At 44.1% G+C, this 23,601-nt stretch overlaps 1 long non-coding RNA gene and 1 pseudogene across 1 annotated transcript in view; one reads left to right on the top strand and one right to left on the bottom strand.

Moving 5' to 3' along the window:
* LOC141058124 (magnesium transporter NIPA4-like) overlaps nt 1–22,039 on the bottom strand; it is a 40,794-nt pseudogene extending 18,755 nt beyond the window's left edge.
* The window catches only part of LOC141058344 (uncharacterized), a 64,354-nt gene that overhangs the window by 35,872 nt on the left and 4,881 nt on the right, over nt 1–23,601 (top strand). The window lies entirely within an intron of this gene.

The following is a 23,601-nucleotide window of genomic DNA, read 5'->3' on the forward strand; positions in this document are numbered from 1 at the left end:
TCAAACAGTGTCCACAAGTGTGTTCAGAAATTCTACATCTCCCCTGTCCTATAGTGACATTTTTCACACCTGCGACATTGAGCCTGTGACATAGCGGTGTGATATTCACTGGGCCTCACACAATCCAGCAGTGTCCACAAGTGTGTTCAGAAATTCTACATCTCCCCTGTCCTATATACACCGTGTACCTTGTTTTACATTACTATATAGTTTGTGGGATTTTGTGTACATTTTTACCAAAAATGAGGAAGGCTGGTGGAAGAGGCCGTGGAATTGGACGGGGGTTGCCAGCTGGTAATGATGGTGTTGGTGGTGGATCTGATGGTAGTGGCAAAAGCAAAATAGGACCGAATGCAGGAGGTGTTGAGCCTGCATCATCGTCTGGCTCCACAAGGCCTCGAAGGCTTAGTTTTCTAGGAGATGGCAAACCGCTTTTAAAGCCGGAGTTTCAGGAAAAAGTTTTGGCTTACATTGCTGACTCATCCTCCAGCTCTATCGCCTCCTCTTCTGAAGTTGTAAAAAATAAAAGCACTGAGTCATCATTGGAGGCTCATATTCATGAACCACACCTTTCCTTGTGTCCTTCACCCCAACCAAGATTGAAGGATGACGCAGGCCATACAACTGATTACTCCATGGAGCTATTTTCACATACCATGCCTGGGTTATCGAGTGAAATGGTGAATTACCCAGGCCAAGATGAATCTGACATGGAGTGCACTGATGCACAGCCACTGATAGATGATTCTGCTGGTACATTCACTCAGAGCACTACATTGTCCTCGCAGTGTAATGAGCCAGATTCTGACCCTGATGAGACTCAGGTGCCCCTTCCCGCATACTATACCACCATACACGGTGACACAGAGGAAGGTGCACATGACATTGAAGAGGAGGTGATGGATGACCCAGTTGTTGACCCAGATTGGCATCCATTGGGGGAAGAGGGTGCTGCTTCCAATAGCTCAGATGAGGAGGAGGAGCATCCACAGCAGACATCGACATCGCAACAGCTGTTATCTGGCAGGCCCGGAGCACTCCAAAGACAGGTTCCAAAAATCAAAAGAGTTGCTGGACAGCTTGTCCAGACGGTCAAAATAGCACAGCGTGCTAGGCCGCAAAATGTCTTCCAAAGTAGGAAGAGTGCAGTGTGGCACTTTTTTGAACAAAATCCTCATGATCAGGCCAAGGTTATCTGTAAGAAGTGCGCAAAGACCTTTAGCCGAGGGAAAAATCTGAAAAATTTGAATACCAGTTGCATGCTTAGACATTTAACCAGCATGCACTTGCAAGCGTGGACACAACACCAAACCTCAAGTACCACATGTGCAACTGATCACAAAGAAGGTAGTCAGCAACGCTACATTGTTTCCCCCACTGTAAGCCCACCGGTTAGCACAGCAGCAAATGTTGAGGTGTCGTTGCAAGGCCAAAGCAGTCAGGGAATCCCACTGTTATATCAATGAAAGACTGAATCTAGGCCATCAGAAAGAACACCAACTCCATCACCATCATCAACCCTCTCTCAGTCCGCCCTGTCCACCGCTAGTTCCACCATATGCAGCTCTCAAGTTCAGCTCACCCTCCCAGAGACTATGAGTAGGTCAAGAAAGTACTCAGTCTCTCATCCGCGTACACTGGGTTTGAACGCCCACATTGCCAAACTAATCTCGTTAGAGATGATGCCCTATCGGTTGGTGGAAAGCGCAGCTTTCCGCAAACTCATGGCCTATGCAGTACCATGCTATGACCTACCCAGTCGCCACTTCTCTCGCAAAGCCATCCCAGCTCTCCACCATCATGTGAAAGACCGCATTGTCCATGCACTCAAGCAGTCAGTGAGTGGAAACAGATGCATGGTCCAGTCGGCATGGCCAGGGCCGTTACGTGTCCATCACTGCGCACTGGGTTAATGTGGTGGATGCAGGATCCACAGGGGACAGCGGTGGTGGGACAGTGCTGCCTAGCCCACGGTATAGGAAACAGTTGGCTGTAGGCGTTCGACCCTCCTCCTCCTCCAGAAGCGAAAGCTCGTCCACAGAGCGCAGTCGTACGAGCACTCCATCTGCAGCTGCCACTGTTGCACACGAGGTGTCCCTCTACCGAGCAGCTAGTGGAAAGCGTCAGCAGGCTGTGTTGCAGATGATGTGTTTGGGTGACAGACACACCGCAGAGGTGCTGACCGAGTACTTTCAGCGACAAACTGAGTCATGGCTGGGCAGTATACATCTTGAGGGAGGCAAGGTAGTTAGTGATAACGGCCGTAATTTTGTGGCAGCCATAGCCCTTTCAAAACTCAGCCACATACCTTGCTTGGCTCACACCTTGAACCTGGTGGTGCAGTGCTTCCTCAACAATTATCCGGAGTTAACAGCCCTGCTCCAGAAGGTGCGAAGACTGTGCGTGCACATCCGCCGGTCGCCTGTACACTCCATTCGTATGCAGAGGCTGCAGCGATTGCTCCACCTTCCCAACCACCGCCTCATTATCGACATTGCAACAAGGTGGAACTCCACCCTGCACATGGTTGAGCGGCTGTGCGAACAGAGGCAGGCAATAATGCATTTGTGGGAGGATACATGGCCAGGCACTTTGAGAGCAGACATGGAGTTGACAGGTGTGCAGTGGTCGAAGCTGAAAGACCTTTGTAAAGTCCTTCAGTGTTTTGAGGAATGCACACGGCTGGTAAGCGCAGACGACGCCATCCTAAGCATGAGCATCCCACTTATGCGTCTGCTCATGCAAACTTTGACGCACCTTAAGGAGCAGGCGTCTGCAGCCAATGTTGACGAGGAGGAAGAGGAGGAGGGAATCCTTGATGACATTCAGCCATTGTCTGCTCAGGGACCTCTCCTGGACGAGGTGGAGGAAGAAGACGAGGAGGATGATGATGATGGGGATGATTACTTAGGGGAGGAGGATGCATCTCATGGGGCAAGTGAAAATGTTGGCGTGGCAAGGTCTGGTACAGGGTTTGTGAATGACTGGAGGGATGTGGATTTGCCAGAAAGTGCTCCTCCAACCAGCACTCGCAGTGCATCATTGACACCGGGAACATTGGCCCACATGTCAGATTATGCCTTGCAGATCCTAAAAAGGGACCCCCGCATTGCCAAAATGATGAACGATGACGACTACTGGTTGGCCAGCATCCTGGATCCACGCTATAAAGGCAAATTACAAAACATCATGCCACACGAGAACCTTGACCTAATATTGGCTAATAAACAAGCAACTCTGGTAAACCGGTTGGTTGAGGCATTCCCAGCACACAGCAGCGGTGATGGTTCTCACACGAGCCGTACGGGCCAGGGGCAGCTTGGCAGAGGTGTTCTTGGTGCACACAGCAGAAGTGGCATTGAAGACAGGGGTTTCATGACAATGTTGTGGACTGATTTTTCAAGTACCGCTCACACAACTGGTAATACTGCATCGATGGAAAGGGACAGGAGACAGCAGTTGTCAACTATGGTTACAAACTACTTATCCTCCCATATCGATGTTCTCCCGCACTGGTCATTCCCCTTTGACTATTGGGCCGCTAAACTGGACACCTGGCCTGAATTGGCACAATATGCCTTACAGGAGCTCGCTTGCCCAGCTGCAAGTATGCTATCGGAAAGAGTCTTCAGTGCAGCTGGATCAATCCTGACAGAAAAAAGGACCCGTCTGTCAACTCAAAATGTGGATGATCTAACCTTCATTAAAATGAACCATGCATGGGTTTCCAAGGATTTTGTCCCACCTTCCCTTGATGACACATAGGTTGCCAGTAAAATGGCTTGCTTAGGTCCTCCTCCTATTCCGCGAACTTGACCTATTTCGCCTTTTGCAGCAGCTGAATGTCCCACATCAACATATGCCACTTTGTAAGCTGCCCTAACTGGGCTGCCCCCCCCCCATGGCCGGGGTCACCACCTAACGCACGAAACCGTGCGAGTGCCGTTGCCCTGGACAGGTGGGTAGGCCGACTCTTGGGCGCGGGCACTGGCACAGGGTCCCTCATAGTGCAATCAAGTGTCTCTGAGGGTGGTGGTGCACACCCGCCGTCAGACACACCGCCGTACTATGAGGGGCCCAGTGCCAGTACCGACGCCCACGAGTGTGCCCCCCTTGCTTGGGCAGGGCCCCAGCATTTGCAATGTTTACCTCTCCCTGCTCCTCCGCTGTGTAGTCTGGGCTGTCAAATACTTCACTGGGAGTGCCACTACAAATTGATTGAACTGAAATATGATGGTTAAGATGTAGCTATGCCCTGTCCTGCTGGCCGGGCTCTAGCTCCAGATGATCAATGTCTTCCATTTCTTATGGACGTCGACTCACAATGACATGCAGTGGTGGTTTATCATCAGCTTTCACAGTTTTCCTACTCACAAACGTGTGACATTCCGGCGCACATTTTAAAATGTGCCCTCTCATGCCAATCAAATAGAATCGCCTACGGCCTGTGGCTTCTGTCTTTTGCACTCCAAAGTTACGTGACAGATCATGATAGCCAGTGAGCACCATGTTTACATCGCTCCCTGTGATAAAAATTTGATTGAGATGAGTAACAGTGATGGAATCAACGGAAGTGCGATACAGCAAGACTTTATTCACAAAAAAAGTTTTCACTGTCTCAACACAAATTAATTGAGGGTCAGCATCGCCTATGAGAATTGTGATGGAAGTTTTTCCCGTGAATAGTAATTCCTAGATTTCTGCAATCACTAGCCTTTATGTCAGTAATTGTATGCATCTCATTTCCTATTGCGGAGAGGCTGGACTGTATTACTGAGACAGAAATATATCTGAAGATTTAAAAATAACACCAAAAGTATATAGTTGTGTACGCCTCAAATGCATTTCCTTTTTTCCACTTTTTAGATTGCTGTGTAATCCATACTGAGAACACGGAGATTTTACATGTTTAAACTATGCTATATATACCTGCTATCCAGTGATAAAGTACCCTTTCTCAACTTTGTACAATCTGGTCAAATCCATACTGGGCCTGAGAACATCTGAGTCTGCCTCCTGATCTATAGACATATATTTTTAATGTGTAAACTAGGCTACATATATACGTGTTATCCGGTGAAACTGTACCCTTTATCAACTTTCTAAAATGTTGTTGAATCCATACTGGGCCTGAGAACGGCTGCCGAGCTGTTAAGCAAGCTACAGCACCTGTGGTTTGGACACGTAATTTTTTCAGGAATGATGGTTAGGCCTAACTCCGAAATTGCGGTTGACCTGAACTTACTGGGAAATCATCGTTCGTTCGCGGGGAATAATCTGAATCCCAGATCCCCATCACTAACGGAGTTCAGCAGGTTATCTGCACCTGTAAGTGGCAAAAGCTGGTCCTCTCAGTGTAGCGTGCATGCAGCCCTGGACATGTACGGGAATGCTAGACCTGTTATTGCTCGATCTCACGTGCCAGAGCCTCGCTTATCCCTCTAGTAAGCTTGACGCGTACTGCGGGGGCATGCCGGAGTCTCGGTTGTTAACGGAATAAAGCTGAGAAATCGCTAGCACAACTACAAACACACATACCACACCACACACAGAATCGACAAAGCTTTCAAAGTGTGCATCTTTTCTTCAGGTGGCATGGTTGTGGTTTCCCGAGTGGAGTCCAATTAAGCCACAGGTTCCACTCCTGGTGGTGCCCTTTTGGACATTTCTTTAAGGTTCAGCTTTGCAATCATACTGCCCCCGGAAACCAAAAACTTTGCCATCATGGACGCTGTTTGGAGGTTCGTGGGAATAACGCCGCCCGATCAGCAGTCGGCATATGGGTCGCCCTCCCAGGGCTGTGGGGTACTCGGTACCGGGCCGGTGTCAGTGGGATGTGTCACAGCAGCGGTGACCTGGACGGTGGCCCTGGGCGCCCATGTAAATGGCGTGGTATAATGGTAAAGAGTTTATATAGATAGTTTGACGCCACCTGTGGTGTTCGGCAACAAAGATGTTAGGCCGACGCTGCATGCAGATCCTCTGGGACTGATGGTGTTGTGCAGCAAAGATGGCGAAGCTCCCCACAGGTGGAGCTGGAGTCCCAGGGAAGTGCAGATGTAGTGATGGGGGAAAGGCACAGGCGGTGTAGGTGCTGGTACCCAGATGTAGCGGTGCTGGAATAACTGTAGGACACCAGAGCGTGCAGTTCCAAAGCTTTACTCACAGTCTGCAGGTTACACAGATGCCTGCCTCCGTGCTGTGTCCTCCGGGTCAGGACCTCAGCCAACCTCCGGGACCAAAATGGAAAGCTCCCTTCCAACACTCCGCCAACATGTACCTTCCTGAATGTCTCCTTTCTAGCGCTTGTGGGGGAAGCACTCACAGGACCGTGGTTCACTGAAGCGCCTCCTGTCTAACAGATGTTCCTCAGACTTTACTTGTATGGCAGACAGCTGTAGCCTTTTCCTTCTGGCTCCCACACGTCGATGCTGGGGCCTCCGAGCCTTAGTTGGGCACAGAGCATTTATAGCTGCTACTTCCCCCGGTTTCTGCTGCAGGAACGTCCGTGTCCCTACAAACTCGGAGACCGGAATCGGGACCATGCGCTCCAGCTAGGAGTGAGCCTTAACTCTGCTCATCCTCCAGCTCCCCTTCTCACATCCACACACTTCCCCTTCCCTGCACAGAGTGCCCTAACTTACCTCCTCCCGACCACAGAGAGCAGCTCCTCAGCAGTCAGGTTCAGAGGTCTCCCTGCTAGCCTGGAGTGGGAAATGTGTTGTGTGTTGGTTTCAATGCTAGAGAGATCCTTTGTTGCTCCCAAGCTTGACAACACACTCCCTAGGAGGAACGTAATGCCACAGTGGCGACCATACTCTTGGGGATGCCACAAGTGCACTGAGGCCCAGCCACTGCTGGATGATGCTGCTGGTACATTGACCCAGACCACTACATTCCCCTCGCACTCTACAGTGCCAGAATCTGACCCAGAGGAAACTCAGGTTCCCCTTCACACATACTATACCACCTTACACGGTGACAAAGCTGAAGGTGCAGATGAAAGTGCAGGTTCCTTGAGCAGGTGGGGGTGGCATACTCATGGGCGATGGCACTGGCACAGGGCACCACATAGTACGCAAGTGTCTGCCGGTGGGAGGGCCTAAACAGCCAAGTGCAGTGAGATGGAAGATGGGGACGACAAGGAGTTCAGAGTAGTGCTGGGATTCCCTAGCAAGGAGACTTATGTAATTGTTTTCAATGTTGGGACAGCAATTTTTGGGGAGCACTATACTCTGGTGAATGATATATGGGGCCCACCATACACTGGAGCATTCCAAAGGTGGACATCAGACACTGGAGCAGCATTTACAGGGCCTATTATACACTAGAGCAGTAGAAATGGGGCCCATTATATATGGAGCATTATTTGGGCCCATAAGACAGTGGAGCTTCATCCATTGGGACCAACATATACTATAGCATTATGTGGAGCTCATCATATACGGTTTGAAACATTATATGGGATCAATGATTCCATATGGTGAAATATATGGGCCTCATTACTCTGTATAGCGCACTAAGCGCTGGCCATAATACTGTATGGAGTTATATACTCTCCGTTTTTGGAGGTATTGGAGAATTTAAAATGGATATCAGTCATGAGATGTAAGAAGTGAAGTATTTTTCATTGTACTATACTGCTATTTCTCTGCCGTATCGGAGCATCATGAGTTGTGGTATGTGTTAAAGGGGCGCTCTTTGGCCCTGGGCCCACGAAAACCTGGAGCCAGCCCTACCCCCCCACAACTGTAGCCAAATAACCCCCATTTTTCAGTGCGTAACTAGTATTGTGAAGTAAATTAAGGTTGACAAGCTTAAGTAATAAGAATTGATGCTTTTGGCATTCAAATGGGCATTGTAGGTGTGTTTCCTGTCCTCCTCTCACTGCTGACTTTAATTCCCCATTGACTTACATTGGGTTTCGTGTTTCGGTCGGACCCCCGACTTTTCCCTATAGTCGGCTGATTTTGCTCGACCCGACTTTTGGAAAAGTCGGGTTTCATGAAATGAAACTCGACCCTAAAAAACCAAAAGTCGCTCAACTCTAGTCTACAGTGAAGAGACGACTCCGGGCTGCTGGCCTTCAGGGCAGAGTGGCAAAGAAAAAGCCATATCTGAGACTGGCTAATAAAAGGAAAAGATTAATATGGGCAAAGGAACACAGACATTGGACAGAGGATGATTGGAAAAAAGTGTTATGGACTGACGAATCCAAGTTTGCGGTGTTTGGATCACACAGAAGAACATTTGTGAGACACTGAACAACTGAAAAGATGCTGGAAGAGTGCCTGACGCCATCTGTCAAGCATGGTGGAGGTAATGTGATGGTCTGGGGTTGCTTTGGTGCTGGTAAAGTGGGAGATTTGCACAAGGTAAAAGGGATTTTGAATAAGGAAGGCTATCACTCCATTTTGCAACTCCATGCCATACCCTGTGGACAGTGCTTGATTGGAGCCAATTTCATCCTACAACAGGACAATGACCCAAAGCACACCTCCAAATTATGCAAGAACTATTTAGGGAAGAAGCAGGCAGCTGTTATTCTATCTGTAATGGAGTGACCAGCGCAGTCACCAGATCTCAACCCCATTGAGCCTGTTGTGGGAGCAGCTTGACCGTATGGTACGCAAAAAGTGCCCATCAAGCCAAACCAACTTGTGGGAGGGGCTTCTGGAAGCATGGGGTGAAATTTCTCCAGATTACCTCAGCAAATTGACAGCTAGAATGCCAAAGGTCCTCAATGCTGGAATTGCTGCAAAGGGAGCATTCTTTGACGAAAGCAAAGTTTGAAGGAGAAAATTATTATTTCAAATAAAAATCTCTTTTTCGAAACTTGTCAATGTCTGGACTAGATTTTAAATTAATTTGGCAACTCATTTGATTAATAAAAGTATGAGTTTTCATGGAAAACACAAAATTGTCTGGGTGACCCCCAAACTTTTGAACGGTAGTGTAACTAAGTCATAAATCAATTAATTATAATAAATCATAATGAATCAGTAATATAAATTATATGACCAAGCAGACCAGACTAAATTAGGAGCAAGGGACAGTTGGTACTAAAATATGATAAAAAAGGGGGAAGAAAGGAAAACCGACCAATAAACATCCCAATGTAATGATATAAAAGTAATCTTTTTTGTACACAAGTAATAGTGAATGGTAACAGCTGGGTAAAAGAATAATATATAATAATAAAAACTCAGACAAGGACGCACACTAGGATATGGGATAATAATAAAGAGGAAGCCGTATAGAAATTAAAATAAAACATTGCAAAGATATAATACTGCCATACTAGCCTAATAATGTAAGCAGTAATATAAAGTGCAGTGCACAAATTAAAAATATCAATTGTACATTATTATGGTGCTGCCATACTATCATAATAATGTGATTTATAAATAAAGTGCAGTGCAATGACTAAAAAAGAAGAGGATCCACATTACGTGTATACCAACACGTATCACAAGCAAACCATGGAAGGCAATATTCATATAATGACACTGGTAGTGCTCATGCAAAGGGAAAAAAGTGGTGTCGGTAATACAAATGTAAATTACATTAGGGGTAGTAAACCTACATAACAAAAACGGGCTCCTGATTCCAAGTGGCGTCCACCCCGCCGCGCGTTTCGGCTTGCACCTTTGTCAGAGGGTAGAGTCAACAGGGACCAAGGTATGGCTCTATAGTGCCCAGAACCAATCAACGATGGGAGGTGTGTAAAAGATGAGCCAATCACAGAGAGGAGGCATGGTAATGACGTGCAGCTCACGTAGACGAGAACGTGCAACCCCAGCAGCCGCGTCATGTGACCGATGATGCCACAGCTATGTGGGGATCACATAATCGGGAGACAGCAGAGATATAGAGACACGGTCGGCGAGGAAACACGGACGTGCCAGTGTGAGCGCGCGTACAGCGTTCTCCCTGGAGTAAATGCAAATAAGTATAAGCGGGGGTCTATTTTACCAATACCGATCAATATTGTGTATAGCAAATTGGTATGGAGATAAATGTATACTTATATTAAAACTTAACTTTTAATGTTAAATTAAAAAAACTGTGTGTCAAATTAAGGTGCCAAATAAAATATAGTGATAGTGTCTGTGCAACCGTGCCCATAAAATAAATTTGTATTAAGACGCCTCCTATTGTCCAGATATGAGCGGATTACAATCCTCTATATTGTCTATATAGGCCAGGTATTAATAATACCAAACACTAGCCAGAGAGCATCTCAATATAAACAACACAACACTTTTTAGAGGTTGTCTTAGGTACCTAAAACATCAATCCTATACTCATTTCCAAAATTTAAGGACAATTATCATTAGAGTGCAAATCATAAAAATAAGATATCTATTTCCCCAATCTCAGATATCTATTACATTGACATATTTTTTAGGGTCAGAAGGAACAATATATCGCATCTATGGAGTCCAGTATAATGTAGTGCCTATATTCCACCAAAATACTGCATATTAAATACTCTCATGATGCATTATTAGTATGTCCTTATACTCATCTCATGTGTATTGATCCTATACACTGATGCCTGTATATGCCCTCTTGTGGAAAAGGCCTCCAGTCTTTAAAAGAGCTTCATGTCTGCATTCATCTGGACCGCCTTATTCCAACGCCGTTCTCCCAACGCGTTTCATCTAATCAGGACTCATCAGGGGAGTTTGTGGAGTTCAAATAGACACATGGCGCGCAAATATCGCCCTCCTTTTATATAACTGAGCACCGCATTGTATCCTATCCATTTCCGGACGCCGGGTACCTCATTTCCGGTCCCACCATATGCAAAGGCCCATCTCTATCTGCATGCCCCACTTCCTGGGCTCGGCTTACGGCCATTTACATCACTTCCGGTCTCGGAGGTGCAGCGTCATCATAACGCCATTCACATGACAAATAGTATCCATGGTAACCCGACGCTGCATATCCTCCATCTGATCGCGCTCTCTGCCGCTATCTCCCGATTGTATCAATAGATTTGTTGATCAATCATAATAGAGGCGGCTGCATCCAGATTAATATAAGAAATTATTCAGACTTTTTCAATTTGCTGAATACCCTATTAATGGATACTTTGCATGGATTCCATAACCATCTTTTCATTCACATTTATAATAGATAGGGAAAAAGGACGTATCTACAGTATCCCTCACCAGGAGAAAAATAATATGAGGAAATCAACTACAGGGAGTCATAATTCAATTGGTATATTGTTACAAAAATAGGGGTCAGTTAGTAGTCTGATCTAATGTTGTATGCTGGACGATGGACACCACGGATCTTCTTGTTATTAGAAGTATAGAGAGGGTGCTCACTAGGGCTCTCCCTGATAAGCCCTCTCTACCTCTTCCCTACCTCACGCGGAGGTTGGCACCCTATTAACCTGCGCAAGTGGCGCCCCCACTCAACGGCGGCTCTCCCTAATATATCTCACCCTATTACTCCCTCCCTACAAGAAGGAAGAAAAGGAGAGTATATCGTTTAATCCTTTAGGGTGCATTGTCTGTAGGGTAAAAATCCAGAAAGTCTCTCTTTGGAGGATGTATTTATCCCAATCACCCCCTCTCTGATTTCTGGGTACCTTTTCGATACCTATAAAGCTAGCCATCTTGAGATCTCCCTTGTGAGACTGATTAATATGGTTGGCTACCGGGGTATCACGTTTATTGATAGTATCCCTATGATGCTCTCCTACCCTTACCCTAAGCTCTCTCTTTGTTTTGCCAACATATTCTACACCACATCTGCACGTCATCTTATATATAACCCCTACAGATCTGCAGTTAATAAATTGGTGTATGGGGTATATTTTTCTTGTATTATTACTGCAGAATCTATAAGATTCATCACAAGATACTGTAACGGAGCCAAGGATATCAAAGAAATAATAGATCGATACTGGCCGATTTTATGTATGGATCAGGACCTCACAAGAGCTATCTCTAATCACCCGCAGATTACATACAAGAAAGGTCGTTCCTTAAAGGATAGGTTGGTCCGTAGCCATTTTACCCCAAAAAGTGTTGACAGCGCCACATGGCTGGGCACCCAACCAAAAGGATGCTATAAATGTGGTTGCTGTAAATACTGCACCTCAATTGAAAAAAACAACGAATTCTGCAGTAATAATACAAGAAAAATATACCCCATACACCAATTTATTAACTGCAGATCTGTAGGGGTTATATATAAGATGACGTGCAGATGTGGTGTAGAATATGTTGGCAAAACAAAGAGAGAGCTTAGGGTAAGGGTAGGAGAGCATCATAGGGATACTATCAATAAACGTGATACCCCGGTAGCCAACCATATTAATCAGTCTCACAAGGGAGATCTCAAGATGGCTAGCTTTATAGGTATCGAAAAGGTACCCAGAAATCAGAGAGGGGGTGATTGGGATAAATACATCCTCCAAAGAGAGACTTTCTGGATTTTTACCCTACAGACAATGCACCCTAAAGGATTAAACGATATACTCTCCTTTTCTTCCTTCTTGTAGGGAGGGAGTAATAGGGTGAGATATATTAGGGAGAGCCGCCGTTGAGTGGGGGCGCCACTTGCGCAGGTTAATAGGGTGCCAACCTCCGCGTGAGGTAGGGAAGAGGTAGAGAGGGCTTATCAGGGAGAGCCCTAGTGAGCACCCTCTCTATACTTCTAATAACAAGAAGATCCGTGGTGTCCATCGTCCAGCATACAACATTAGATCAGACTACTAACTGACCCCTATTTTTGTAACAATATACCAATTGAATTATGACTCCCTGTAGTTGATTTCCTCATATTATTTTTCTCCTGGTGAGGGATACTGTAGATACGTCCTTTTTCCCTATCTATTATAAATGTGAATGAAAAGATGGTTATGGAATCCATGCAAAGTATCCATTAATAGGGTATTCAGCAAATTGAAAAAGTCTGAATAATTTCTTATATTAATCTGGATGCAGCCGCCTCTATTATGATTGATCAACAAATCTATTGATACAATCGGGAGATAGCGGCAGAGAGCGCGATCAGATGGAGGATATGCAGCGTCGGGTTACCATGGATACTATTTGTCATGTGAACGGCGTTATGATGACGCTGCACCTCCGAGACCGGAAGTGATGTAAATGGCCGTAAGCCGAGCCCAGGAAGTGGGGCATGCATATAGAGATGGGCCTTTGCATATGGTGGGACCGGAAATGAGGTACCCGGCGTCCGGAAATGGATAGGATACAATGTGGTGCTCAGTTATATAAAAGGAAGGCGATATTTGCGCGCCATGTGTCTATTTGAACTCCACAAACTCCCCTGATGAGTCCTGATTAGATGAAACGCGTTGGGAGAACGGCGTTGGAATAAGGCGGTCCAGATGAATGCAGACATGAAGCTCTTTTAAAGACTGGAGGCCTTTTCCACAAGAGGGCATATACAGGCATCAGTGTATAGGATCAATACACATGAGATGAGTATAAGGACATATTAATAATGCATCATGAGAGTATTTAATATGCAGTATTTTGGTGGAATATAGGCACTACATTATACTGGACTCCATAGATGCGATATATTGTTCCTTCTGACCCTAAAAAATATGTCAATGTAATAGATATCTGATATTGGGGAAATAGATATCTTATTTTTATGATTCGCACTCTAATGATAATTGTCCTTAAATTTTGGAAATGAGTATAGGACTGATGTTTTAGGTACCTAAGACAACCTCTAAAAAGTTTTGTGTTGTTTATATTGAGATGCTCTCTGGCTAGTGTTTGGTATTATTAATACCTGGCCTATATAGACAACAAAGAGGATTGTAATCCGCTCATATCTGGACAATAGGAGGCGTCTTAATACAAATTTATTTTATGGGCACGGTTGCACAGACACTATCACTATATTTTATTTGGCACCTTAATTTGACACACAGTTTTTTTAATTTAACATTAAAAGTTAAGTTTTAATATAAGTATACATTTATCTCCATACCAATTTGCTATACACAATAAATGCAAATAAGCTATGTGAAAAAACAGAGTGAGGCTGCAATGTTAAAATATACCTGGACAACACATCTAATATATAAAGCTCAATGTGTGTGTGTGTGTGTGTGTGTGTGTGTGTGTGTGTGTGTGTGTGTGTGTGTGTGTGTATGTGTATGTCTGGGATTGGCATCCGCACCGTCGCAGCTACAGCCACAAAATTTGGCACAGTCACACGTCTGGACCCCGAGAGTGTCCTAAGCTATGTTGTGAGGTGAAATTTTAACCCGGCGTGTTCCAATTCACCAAACAATTTTGCCCCTATCTACATAATGGGGAAAAAGTGTGTGCATATCAAGCCCCGCCCCTCATTATGATGTCACAATGGTTGCCATGGCGACTCTGATGTCATCATAGGTTGCAAGCCCTGCCGCTCATTATGATGTCATAATGGTTGACTATGGGATGGAGGATGTGTGATGGGTATATGGGCACTGGACTATGGGATGGAGGATATGTATGATGGGTATATGGGCACTGGACTATGGGATGGAGGATGTGTGATGGGTATATGGGCACTGGACTATGGGATGGAGGATATGTATGATGGGTATATGGGCATGGGACTATGGGATGGAGGATGTGTGATGGGTATATGGGCACTGGACTATGGGATGGAGGATATGTATGACGGGTATATGGGCACGGGACTATGGGATGGACGATATGTATGATGGGTATATGGGCATGGGACTATGGGATGGAGGATGTCTGATGGGTATATGGGCACTCGACTATGGGATGGAGGATATGCATGACGGGTATATGGGCACGGGACTATGGGATGGAGGATACAGTATGTATGATGGGTATATAGGCACGGGACTATGGGATGGAGGATATGTATGATGGGAATATGGGCATGGGACTATGAGATGAAGGATGTGTGATGGGTATATGGGCATTCGACTATGGGATGGAGGATATGTATGATGGGTATATGGGCACGGGCCTATGGGATCGTGGATATGTATCATGGGTATATGGGCACGGGACTATGGGATAGAGGATAATTATAATTTGCTATTACTAACCACATTTAGTTACTATGCCCGGGCAGCGCCGGGCTCTTCAGCTAGTTATATATATAATCTAACCATTACAGACAAAATATATCTCAGAAAGCATAGACTAAGAGTGACAGTGCATAATAAAAATACAAACAATATAAAAGTGTTAGCTGGACAAATTTATGACGGTAAAAAAATAAGAAATTAAAGAACAAAAAATGTTATTAAATAATATCTCTCCAATAATAATGAAATAATGAATAATAATGCCAATATAATAATATGTGCAAAATAAAATGGGTGAAGTGCATAGGCAGATTTCTTAATTCAAGTAAGATATAGTCCTAGGAAAAATCAATAAATTCAGCAACAGTACAAGCCAAGGTTTCAATGTCTTTAAGGCCGAAATCCAGTGCACAGTAGGTACAAAGCATTAAATATATATATATATGTATATACATACATACATCAGTGCCTTGCGAAAGTTTTCAGCCCCCTGGAACTTTTCAACCTTTTCTCACATACCATGCTTCAAACATAAAGATACCAAATGTAAATTTTTGGTGTAGAATCAACAACAAGTGGGATACAATTGTGAAGTTGAACGAAATTTATTGGTTATTTTAAATTTTTGTGGTAATGCAAAAACTGAAAAGTGGGACGTGCAGTATTATTCGGCCCCTTTACTTTCAGTGCAGCAAACTCGCTCCAGAAGTTCATTGTGGATCTCTGAATGATCCAATGTTGTCCTAAATGACTAATGATGACAAATTTAATCTACCTGTGTGTAATCAAGTCTCCGTATAAATGCACCTGCTCTGTGATAGTTTCAGTGTTCTATTTGAAGCACAGAGAGCATCATGAAGACCAAGGAACTCAACAGGCAGGTCCGTGATACTGTTGTGGAGAAGTTTAAAGCCAGATTTGGATACAAAATTATTTCCAAAACTTTGAACATCCCAAGGAGCACTGTGCAAGCGATCATATTGAAATGGAAGGCGTATCATCCCACTGCAAATCTACCAAGACCCGGCCGTCCTTCTAAACTTTCATCTCAAACAAGGAGAAGACTGATCAGAGATGCAGCCAAGAGGCCCATGATCATTCACTCTGGATGAACTGCAGAGATCTACAGCTGAGGTGGGACAGTCTGTCCATAGGACAACTCTGCACAAATCTGGCCTTTATGGAAGAGTGGCAAGAAGAAAGCCATTTCTCAAAGATATCCATAAAAAGTGTTGTTTAAAATTTGCAAAAAGCCACCTGGGAGACACACCAAACATGTGGAATTAGGTCCTCTGGTCAGATGAAACCAAAATCGAACTTTTTGGCAACAATGCCAAACGATATGTTTGGCGTAAAGGCAACACAGCTCATCACCCTGAAAACACCATCCCCACTGTCAAACATGGTGGTAACATCATCATGGTTTGGGCTTACTTTACTTCAGCAGGGACAGAGAAGATGGTTAAAATTGATGGGAAGATGGATGGAGCCAAATACAGGACCATTCTTGAAGAAAACCTGTTGGAGTCTGCAAAAGACCTGAGACTGGGATGGAGATCTGTCTTCCAACTAGACAATGATCCCAAACATAAAGCAAAATCTACAATGGAATGGTTCACAAATAAACGTATCTAGGTGTTAGAATGGCCAAGTCAAAGTCCAGATCTGAATCCAATCGAGAATCTGTGGAAAGAGCTGAAAACTGCTGTTCACAAACGATCTCCATCCAACTTCACTGAGCTCGAGCTGTTTGCCAAGGAAGAATGGGCAAGAATTTCAGTCTCTCGATGTACAAAACTGATAGAGACATACCCCAAGCGACTTGCAGCTGTAATCGCAGCAAAAGGTGGCGCAACAAAGTATTAAGTTAATTGCACGCCCCACTTTTCAGTTTTTGAATTTCCACAAAAATTTTAAATAACCATTTAATTTTGTTCAGCTTCACAATTGTGTCCCACTTGTTGTTGATTCTTCACCAAAAATTTACATTTGGTATCTTTATGTTTGAAGCATGATATGTGGGAAAAGGTTGAAAAGTTCCAGGGGTGTGAATACTTTCGCAAGGCACTGTATATACATATACATGTAGAAAACCTGTAAGAGATAAATAAATAAATAAATAACATAAAAAAGACACTAAAACCACAAAATAAAATAGTAAAATACATGTTAGACATAAAGGATAAAAAATAGTAGATATGGTGGTCAGAGAAAAGGGTGCAAAAGTATTTTAATCATTGAGGCCATGCGGATGGACAGTATTAAGAGTCCATATCCAATTAGTCTCCCACAGAAATAACTTGACTCTGACGAAAGTAATAATAAATAACAAATCTATGAAAATGAACAAATGAAAGTCAGACATTGCTTTTCAACCATGCTTCCACAGAATTAAAAAAAACACCTTATGAAATAGGCCTGGACAGAATTGATGGTGTCCATAGCTTAATATTTTGTTGCACAACCTTTTGAGGAATCACTGCAATCAAAAGGTGCCTGTAACTGTCGATGAGATTTGTGCACCTCTCGAAAGGTATTTTGCCCCACTCCTCAAGAGCAAACTGCTCCAGTTATCTCGTGTGTGAAGGCTGCCTTTTCCAGATGGCATATTTCAGCTCTTTCCAAAGATGCTCAATATGATTTAGGTCAGGGCTCATAGAAGGCCACTTCAGAATAGTCCAATGTTTTCCTCTTAGCCATTCTTTGGTGTTTTTAGCTGTGCGCTTTGGATCTTTATCCTATTGCAAGACCCATGACCTCTCGACTGAGATCAAGCTTTCTGACACTGGGCAGCACATTTCTCTCTAGAATCCCTTGATAGTCTTGAGATTTCATTGTGCCCTGCACAGATTCTAGGCACCCTGTGCCAGATGCAGCAAAGCAGCCCCAGAATATAACAGAGCTTCCTCCATGTTTTACAGTAGGGACAGTGTTCTTTTCTTGATATGCTTCATTTTTCAGTCTGTGAACATAGAGTTCATGTGCCTTGCCAAAAGTTCAATTTTGTCTCATCTGTCCATAGGACATTCTCCCAGAAGCTTTGTGGCTTGTCAGCATGTAGTTTGGCAAATTCCAGTCTGGCTTTTATATGATTTTTGTTCCATGAAGTCCACTTTGGCTTATACAATGATGGATGGTGCAATCTGACACTTATGTTCCTTGAGCTTGAAGTTCACCATAATCTGTTTAGAAGTTTTTCTGGGCTCTTTTGTTACCATTCGTATTATCCGTCTCTTTGATTTCCCATCAATTTTCCTCCTGCGACCACATCCAGGGAGGTTGGCTACAGTCCCATGGAGCTTAAATTTCTGAATAATATGTGCAACTGTAGTCACAGGAACATAAAGCTGCTCGGAGATGGTCTTATAACTTTTACCTTTAACATGTTTGTCTATAATTTAAATTCTGATCTCCTGAGACAACTCTTTCCTTCGCTTCCTCTGGTCCATGTTGAGTGTGATACACACCAGGTCACCAAACAGCACAGTGAGTATCTGTAGCCTCTATTCAGGCCGCTCACTGATTCCAAGATTGTAGACACCTGTGATGCTAATTAGTGGACACACTGTAATTTAACATGTCCCTTTTGTCACATTATTTTCAGGGGTACCATCATTTCTGTCCAGGCCTATTCCATGAGTTTAATTTTTAAAAAAAATTCTGTTGAAGCATGGCTGAAAAACAATGTCTGACTTTCATTTGTTCATTTTCATAGATTTTTTATTTATTATTACTTTTGTCAGATTCAAGTTATTTCTGTCACCATTGTGGGTTTTTCTGTCATTAAATGAGGGGTACCAAAAATTTTGACCATGTGTGCATAACAGGATGGGGGACATATATACCAGGATATGGGACTTTTATAACACGATGGGTCTCAGGATGGGGGACATATATACCAGGATGGGGACATATGAGCCTTGATGGGGGACATAGATAATATGATGGGGCCCAGGATGGGGGACATATAGAACAGGATGGGGGACATATATAACACAATGGGGGACATATATACCAGAATGGGGAACATATATATTAGGATGGGAGACATATATACCAGGATGGGGCCCAGTATGGAAGACATATATACCAGGATGGGGGGCATATATAACATGATGGGGCCCAGGATGGGAGACATATATACCAGGATGGGGCCCAGGATGGGAGACATACAGTATATGCCAGGATGTGGGACATATGCAAAAAAATGGACATATATCCCAGGATGGGGGACATATACACTCACTGGCCACTTTATTAGGTACACCTGTCCAACTGTGTGTTAAGACTTAATTTCTAATCAGCCAATCACATGGCGGCAACTCAGTGCATTTAGGCATGTAGACATGGTCAAGACAATCTCCTGCAGTTCAAACCGAGCATCAGTATGGGGAAGAAAGGTGATTTGAGTGCCTTTGAACGTGGCATGATTGTTGGTGCCAGAAGGGCTGGTCTGAGAATTTCAGAAACTGCTGATCTACTGGGATTTTCACGCACAACCATCTCTAGGGTTTACAGAGAATGGTCCGAAAAAGAAAAAAAATCCAGTGAGCGGCAGTTCTGTGGCCGGAAATGCCATGTTGATGCCAGAGGTCAGAGGAGAATGGGCAGACTGGTTCGAGCTGATAGAAAGGCAACAGTGACTCAAATTGCCACCCGTTACAACCAAGGTAGGCAGAAGAGCATCTCTGAACGCACAGTGCGTCGAACTTTGAGGCAGATGGGCTACAGCAGCAGAAGACCACACTGGGTACCACTCCTCTCAGCTAAGAACAGGAAACTGAGGCTACAATTTGCACAAGCTCATCGAAATTGGACAGTAGAAGATTGGAAAAACGTTGCCTGGTCTGATGAGTCTCGATTTCTGCTGCGACATTCGGATGGTAGGGTCAGAATTTGGCGTAAACAACATGAAAGCATGGATCCATCCTGCCTTGTATCAACGGTTCAGGCTGGTGGTGGTGGTGTCATGGTGTGGGGAATTTTTTCTGGGCACTCTTTGGGCCCCTTGGTACCAATTGAGCATCGTTGCAACGCCACAGCCTACCTGAGTATTGTTGCTGACCATGTCCATCCCTTTATGACCACAATGTACCCAACATCTGATGGCTACTTTCAGCAGGATAATGCGCCATGTCATAAAGCTCGAATCATCTCAGATTGGTTTCTTGAACATGACAATGAGTTTACTGTACTCAAATGGCCTCCTCAGTCACCAGATCTCAATCCAATAGAGCATCTTTGGGATGTGGTGGAACGGGAGATTCGCATCGGGGATGTGCAGCCGACAAATCTGCGCCAACTGTGTGATGCCATCATGTCAATATGGTCCATAATCTCTGAGGAATGCTTCCAGCACCTTGTTGAATCTCTGCCACGAAGAATTGAGGCAGTTCTGAAGGCAAAAGGGGGTCCAACCCCTTACTAGCATGGTGTACCTAATAAAGTGGCCAGTGAGTGTATATCAGGATGGACCCAAAATGGGGGACATTACTACATAATGAGAGAGGGGTGGTAACACGTATGCTCTTATAGGATTTAGTAAGCTACAAGGGCTAATACATCTGACCAACATGGAGGCGACCCCAGGTACAAATTTTTCACCAAGACTCGTCCGATTCTGGTCACACCATAGGTTAGTCTGCCACATCTATGGGCAATTACCAATCAGTCATCCAATGATACTCTTCTGTGCAGTCTGCAGAAGGTGGAACTGATATAATAGAATAAATGTATATGTGTCCTACGTAATTATCCTACAATTATCCTTGGATTTCATTGCCAAATCATTTATTTTCCTTGGGATAAGCCTTTGCCAGAGGAGGAGTGTGACAGCGGCTTTCACATCGACAGTTGAGAACGCTCCTGCCCAAAGATCTGTCAGCCGACAGCTATCTAATGTGTATGGGAGCAGTGTTGGACTGGGGTGCCAAGGGCCCACCAGTAACATTGACTATGGGAGGCCCACTTTTCACCTGTATATAATATTACATGACCTTGGCTCACATACTTACCCATATCTCTATATAATAAACTGGGTAGTTTGGTTAATAAATGAGATGCTGCTTTTTTCTGTACAGAGAGAATAAAGTGAATTATGACCACCAATACTGCCCATCCAGTAAGGTTGGGGGAATAGATTTGCACATGGGCCCACCGGGGGATTCCCCTGTTACCCTATGGGCCAGTCCGAGCCTGTATGGGAGCCATAAATGAGCATGACGTTCTCCGCACACTCTTATTCCAGATTTGCAGGGATTTATTTCAAGTCAAAGCAGGCAAAAATGCTATACAACCGCTCTGCCCACCAAATCTGAGACAAAGATGGAGTGCAGGGCGGTGATCACCATTTTACATTAACCTTTTTGGTGCTGTTTGGCTGAATAACAGTTTCTGGCCAATCAATGCCAAAGGGGTTAATCAGGTGAGGTGACATCGCAATCAACCCACCCATTGTGACCGCTCTGATTTTTGTTGTGTCACACAGCACCGATCACAGCATGTCACTTTTTTTTTTTTTACTAACTTTGTCACATTGCTGTGATTCTCTGGCAGAACTGACCAGCCAATCACAGCAGTCGCTAATATGGGGGGATGGTACAGACCCCCGGGGTGAGGTGCAGGGATGTTTGCTGTCAGTGACAGCAGCCATCTTAACCCGGTCACCGCACGATGCAGCATGGTGACCGTAAATAGCAGCGCCGTACTAGTACTGCGGTTTGCAGTACTAGTATGGCAAATGTAGGGAAGGGGTTAAATATATCTCGCTAGGAATGCTTTACTCCACCATAGGTGGGTGCGTTTGTTGAGTAATTCCTTGTATTTATTAGTTAAATCAGTAGTGTCCCTGGATTTCAAGTCTAAAAAACTACCCGATCCCTCACTAAAGACCTTGTCCAATCGTGTAAGCCGCCCTTTTTCATGTTTGCGGTAATCCATCTGTTCTGAGATGGTTACTGTGAAAACACAGAGCATAACGACATGATATCGTCAAAATAGAAAACCTATTAAAGATCAAGAATATACAGTATCATAAGGTCCTATGCCTTGTTTAACCCCTTCCCGCAAACAGCAGTACTAGTATGGCGCAGTGATCGCACGGCCTCACGCTGAGGACTCCGGTGATCGGGTGCAGGTGTCAGCTGTATGTGACAGCTGACACCCTGCAGCAACGCCCACGATCGGTGCTAGGACCGATCGTGGGCATGTAACCACTGATGCCGCTGTCAGTAGTGACAGCGACCTAGAGGGGCATCGCGCAGGGAGGGGTCTTTTATTACATGGATGATCTAGGCATTGCACTATTGTGCACAATAAAGATTTTAACGAATTAAAAATAAATCCAACTGATCATATCCCCAGGGATACCCCTAACAGAGTACAGAAATTACATAGGAAAGAAATATGCTGGATATACAGAGTTAATACCATAAAACCGCATGGTCTAAATGAAATTACAGAGGGGTTTTTTATAAGAATTCTCATCCCTTGTAGCGAATAATATTTATTATTTCTTTTAATCAGTGCTGTGTATGCATCTGTGACTTCTATAAGAGATTGTAAATGATTTTATATGGATTTGTCAATGATATTATATCATGTTCATATACTCATCTGATACAACGGATCTTCCATTGTTAGTACCACTTCAAACTACGACTTTCAATGTAAATGGTTGTTCTAAATGAATTGCTTATAAATAATGATATTGTAGACATTTGAACAAGGGGTTCCTGGTGTAACGTGTGAGGTGTGGGCTGTTTTTTAGTTGTTGTTTTTGCCTGGTGCGCTGCTGGGGATTGATCTCCAGTCCTCTTTGCTCTTTCCTTTTGTGACCTTTTCCTCTGCTCCATTATTCCTGATGGTGGTAATCTCAACCTTTTAAATAATTTTTTTTTATTTCAAATCACTAATTTTTTATTCAAAATCATCAATTATTATTTTAACTAGTTTTCCGATCTCGAGTTGTGGCTCATTCATTAGATGGGTCTGTGAAACTCGGTCCATACGTAATTTTTTGGAGCAAGTTCTTGCCTGCAGTTGCTCCTTTTCATTCTTTTGTTTTTATTTTCTTCTTTTAAATAAATTCTATAAATCTCTAGAATCTATTTTATTCCTTTTGACTGTGTTGAATGTTACAACCTGAACTGTCATGCGCTGTGCTAAGTGTCAGAGTCATGAGCTTTGACACTGCTGGACATGTGATTCCCTTTGGCGCCAGATTTGAATGTGGAATCTATTTTAACAGTATGAGGTCATATTGTAGGATTATAGCAGCTCCTGATGAAGGAGTCCTGTAGACTTCGAAACGTGTTGAGAGAGTAAAACGCCATTCTTCACCTTCTACACGTCTGGACCGTTATTTGTACAGCAGCGCGGATGATAACCACAAATCCTCCTGGTTTAATGCTAAAATTCCAGTTGAGAGATGTAAGAAGCTTGTGGATGGTTATACGAAGTGATTGATTGCAGTTATTTACTCCGAAAGGTGTGCAACCAAACATTAATTTGAGGGCGCCAACAATTTTGTCCAGCTC

This window comes from Dendrobates tinctorius, unplaced genomic scaffold (assembly GCF_039654945.1).
Source record: "Dendrobates tinctorius isolate UK_male_01 unplaced genomic scaffold, ASM3965494v1 ptg000211l, whole genome shotgun sequence".
NCBI lineage: Eukaryota > Metazoa > Chordata > Amphibia > Anura > Dendrobatidae > Dendrobates > Dendrobates tinctorius.